The sequence below is a fragment of the Muntiacus reevesi genome, chromosome 17, assembly GCF_963930625.1.
Source record: "Muntiacus reevesi chromosome 17, mMunRee1.1, whole genome shotgun sequence".
Classification (NCBI taxonomy): Eukaryota; Metazoa; Chordata; class Mammalia; order Artiodactyla; family Cervidae; genus Muntiacus; species Muntiacus reevesi.
In genome coordinates, this window is record NC_089265.1 from 40,087,144 (window position 1) to 40,092,394 (window position 5,251).

The window sequence follows — 5,251 nt, forward strand, 5'->3', positions numbered from 1 at the left end:
TTGTAAGAGGTGGGTGGTATGAGGGAAGATGATAGAGAGATGAGTGAGAACATTTGACAAGTAGCCTTTATCTGTATGGGCTTCCCAGGTGGCACAATGATAAAGAATTCACCTACCAACACAGGAGTTGCAAGAGATGTGGGCTCGATCTCGAGGTGAGCAAGATCCCTTGGAGAAGGAAACTGCAACCCACTCTAGCATCCTCGTCTGGAGAATCCCATGGACAGAGGAGCCTTGCAGGATACAGTCCATGTGGTCACAAAGAGTCAGACCCTTGATGCCTTAACATTATGTGGGATACCATTAGCAGGGGCAACAATGAGATCCCTTCAGGAAGTCTCTTGTGTAGCATGTGTATTTTAACTAGCTGAAGTTGAGGTAAGGGTAAACAGTATGGCAGATGTGACTCTGTATTTGTAGCAAAGAAGCAATGTGTTTAGCCTAAGTGAGTTTGCCCCAGAAAGCAGAGCTTGAGTCAAGGGCTTGTGTATAGCAATCTGAGGGAGCAGGGGTTGGGGACTGGAAAAATTGAATAGTGAAGGTGGAAACATTGGTGCAAAGATATGTTACTGAGCTGATCACCAATTGGGTAACTGAAGCTCCATCTTACTGCAATTCTGAAACACCATGTAGAATTCTCCTTATAATTATACATTTGAGGGATCATAGAAGATGGAAGCATTTATGCATGACTCTTATCCTCCACTGGCCCAGGTTTTACACCTGGGAGTATGTTTCCCTAAATAAATTTTAAAAAAGAAAAAAAGAAATACGTAGAGAAGCTGCTGACAGAAAACGAGATTCCTAGTGTAGCTGAGGCTACATGCTCTCAGGTTTTACTTGTAAAGGTGGTTCTTACATTAACAACTGGAGTAAAATGTCCAGAGGATATGAGGTGGGTAGAAGAAGTGTTTGCTGCAGTGTCTGATACTCTCTCTTGTGGATTCCCAGAAATGCTCGAGGGACAGGGTGGCTTTGAAGAGTGATCTGATATGAGCACGTGGATAAGAATAACACTAGAACTTGGAGTGTAACTGTCAGTGTGACATTATTTATGTTTTCTGGCTGCTGAGGACTGATTTATTCTGTTTACACTTATAGTTGTTGTTTTGAAACTTTTTATTTTATATTGAAGTACAGGTGATCAGCAATGTTAGGTTAGTGTCAGGTATACAACAAAGTGATTCAGTTACACATATACACATATCTATTCTTTTTCTTTTTTTTTCACATATCTATTCTTTTTCAAATTCTTTTTTCCCATTTAGTTTGTTATAGAGTTCCCTGTACTATAGAGTAGGTCCTGTTTGGTTATATCTTTTAAATATAGCAGTAGTGGGAGAGATTTCTAAGGAATTTGGGACTAACATGTATATTTGTCTTTTGTAAGGGCTCAACCCCAATAGGATGCTGGGAAAAGGCAAGTTTGGAGATAGGAGCAGTTCTCAGTCATCTTCAGTGATGGACCTGCACCAGAGAGGTGAGTGTATCGTTCATGAATTTTTTTTGGTGGGACCCAGTGGTGTGACTTATGGGATTTTAGTTCCCCAACCAGGGACTGAACCTGGGCCACAGGAATGAAAGTGCCGAGTCCTAACCACTGGACCACTGGGGAACTCCCAGAGGTGAGTGTATCTTGAGAGTATGACCCTCAACCCCTGTAAAACATCCAGATAACTCCAAAAATCATACTGAACTTTAGTTTTGACAGGAGAACACAAACCGCGAGTGGTGAATAGAAAACAGAAGTGAACTGGACAGTCTGAGCAGAGTCTCCCAAAAGCATAAACTGGCAAGTAGGTGGCATCTCTTGAGGAATGTTGATCTTTTCAACAAGTATTCCTGGTTAGTAAAACCATCTCTGCTACCATGGCCACAGCAGACTGAAGAAGCAACTGCAGGACCCCTGAAAGCAATCAGATACGGTTGACAGGAAGGCTGACCATGCAGCGGATGCGGCGGCTTTGCATGCTACTCTCTTATTGCCTTGGAACCTTGACATGTGTTTCCAGCATTGAAGGAAGTTATCATATGACTCCTTTGCATCCTGCCTCTTTTGTGGCAGCAGTCATTTCTGAGCATGTCCAAATAAGTGTTATACTGTACAACGCTTTCTAAAGTAGACACTTCTTACCACTGAATCAGTAAAATATCTTGAGAAATTATCATCTATCATTTCTCTTTGTTTTATAGTCTTCCTATTCTATGTACAAGCATGTATCACAGCTGGTTCTGTGAATATTATTTCAAGGGTGGGGTGTGTGTTGTGTGTACTTATATAAGAGAATTCTCATAGGCAATAGAAATAGTCGACAAGATTCTTTGCAGTTGTATTTAGTTAAGATGAGGTCATACTGAATTCAAGTCCCTAATCCAAAAACTGGCATCCTTAAAAAAGAGAAATTAGACACACTGAGGGGGAAAGACAGTTATACAAAGACAAAGGCAGAAATTCCTAAAGCAGCTGCAAGCCAAGGAACACCAAGCATTGCCAGCATCTATCGGAATCTGCAAGAGTCAATAAAGCATCCTTCCTTAGATCCTTCAGGGAGAACCTGGCCCTGGTGACATCTGATTTCAGACCCCTAGCTTCTGTAACTGTGAGGAAGTAAATTTCTGTTGTTCTACCACACTCAGTCTGTTACTTTGTTACAGTAGCCCTAGGACATTAGATAAGAGGAGAATGAGGATGGAGATCTGTGAATGTTATTCTCTAAGAGGAGAATAGCTGAGAAGAGCTATGTCTTTCAGACATAGGATCTTCAGAGAGAACCAATAGGAAAAATGGAGAGATATTGATTTATTATAAGGGATTTGGCTTATACAATTATGGAAGCTTACAAGTCTCAAGATCTGTATGCTGACGACCCAGAAGAACTGATGTTTCTGTTTGAGTCTAATAGCATTAAAACAACAACAACAAAAAAAAACCTATGTCCCCATGTGTTGTATGACAAGGCTATGGAGAAAATGGGGGGCGATCCTCATGTGCTGTTAGTGGGGATGTAAATTGGTATAGCCACTGTGGAAAGCAATATGGAGGATCCTCAAAAAATTAAAAATAAAACTGTCACATGATCCAGCAATCCCGCTCCTGGGTATACATCTGAAGAAGAGAAAAACACTAGTTGAAAAAGAATGCACCCCAATGTTCACTGCAGAATTATTTACAATAGCCAAGATATGTAGGCAACCTAAGTGTCCCTCAACAGATAAATGAATAAAGAGGATGTGATGTATACACACAATGGAATATTATTCAGCCATAAAAAAGGATAAAATTTTTACCATTTGTGACAACATGAATGAATCCAGAGGCTATTATACTTAGTGGAAAGCCAGACAGAAAGACAAATACTATAATCTTTCACTTATACGCAGAATCTTAAAAAATAAAACAAATGAACAAATAAAATGGAGAGAGAGAGACTCACAGATACAGAAGAAAAAGTAGTGGTTACCAGAGGAGAGATGGGTCGGGGAGCGGCACAACTTTAAGTCTAAAATAAATACATTACAAGGATGTAATGTACAGCATGGGGAATATCGTCAATATTTTTGTAATAATTTTGTATACAGTGTTAACTAAAAATATTGAATTATCATGTCATATACCTGAAACTAACAGAATATTATAAGTCAACTCTAATTCAATTTTTTGAAAAGAAAATCAAAATCAAATAAAATAAAATGCTGTGTCCTAACTTGAAAGGTGGTCAGGCAGGAGGAGTTCCCCTTACTTCCAGGAGGGTTAGCCTTTTTGTTTTATTCAGGCCTTCAACTGACTGGATGAGGCCCATCCAAATGAGGAAGAAGAATCTGCTTTACTTGGCCTACTGATTCAAATGTTAATCTCATCCAAAAACACTCTCACTTGCATACCCAGAAAAATGTTTGATCAGATGTATGGGCAGCCCCTATTCTAGTGAAACTGACACATAAAAGTAACCATCACAGTTCTGCTTCCTGGCAGGACTAGCATGCAGACAGCAAGTCTCTGGTAAGCAAAGTTCAGAGGTGAATGAAGTGGAGGAGATATTTACCCAAGATACTTAGATATGAACAGGAAGCTATAGAGAGCTGTCATCCTGAATGGGCCACATGGATCTGGCTTGAATGTTTCAACCATAACCAGGGCCAACCAAGAACATGATACATAATGCCATCCTACTTCTTTTCTGCAAAGGTCTGGCAACACATGAGCTTTCAAAACCTGATATGATGCTAACTGAAGTTATTTCTCACAAGCTCAGCATATGAGAGCTGAAACTTTTCTGTTAGTTTCTAGAATAGAAAGAGATGAGAGAGTTCTCAGACACATATGTCAGTTATCTGAGATTTATACTCTCTCTATAAAGCAATCTCTGGCAAAATAAAATGGGAAAGGGCAACCCAAAAAACACCCGAGAGCATTTAAAAAGCCCTGTCACACAGAACTTATTTTAGTGAATGTCAGACTACAACTAGATACCTGGCCATTTAATTCTCAAGAAATAGAAGTTTCTCTGCACAACCCACAGCCCTGATTACACACAGGGCTACTGGCAGGCACCTTTGGTTCTAGTACTTGATATTAATGGAAGGATTTCCTGTGTTTTGCTGTGCAGGTTTCTGCTGCCACTGCCAAGATCACCCAAGAACTGAGGCCTTCAGACAACAGAGAGGGAAACTCTGGGGACATGCATATCCAGTCCTACAAACCCTCCAAGTACTAAGTGCATCAAACTCATTATATTGTGATGACACCTCTTTATCATGATTTCCCAGGAAATCAACTTATCCTGAATGTAAAAGGTAGAGAAATGTTCAATCTTGACCATGTAATGGAATGACTACAGAATGGGGGGCTTATATAGATGCTGAGGCCAGCAGGTTGGGACCTAAGACTCAGTTCCTGCTGCACTGATTCAGTCATGAACAGTATCCCCAGGATTAAAAAGCACAAGGATGCAGAGCCTTTTGGAAACTCTGCAGGCAGGAGGGAAGCTCTGAGAGAGCGGCTGCTTTTCTGAACAATTTCCATCCCTGTTGACGGTGAGAGTTCCTGGAAAAATATGGGATCTTGTGTCAGGAAGACTGGGGTTTGAATTCCAACCCAGCCACGTACAGGGACTCTGGGCAAGTTAAATAACCTCTTGGTTTTTAAAAGGAATAGTGTTCTCATCCACATCTTTATCTTCAGCTCAATTCAGAATTACATTTCTAATTAGGACTTTATATTCTGGCAAGAACAAGCCACTTTGGGGCCATT

General features: G+C 40.4%; 1 non-coding gene across 1 annotated transcript; it reads right to left on the minus strand.

Annotated features, from left to right (window-relative positions):
* Positions 1–1,543: 1,543 nt before the first annotated feature.
* TRNAE-UUC (transfer RNA glutamic acid (anticodon UUC)) lies at positions 1,544–1,615 on the minus strand. Its single transcript has one exon. It is a non-coding gene; the product is annotated as a tRNA-Glu (tRNA).
* Between the last annotated feature and the right edge of the window lie 3,636 nt (positions 1,616–5,251).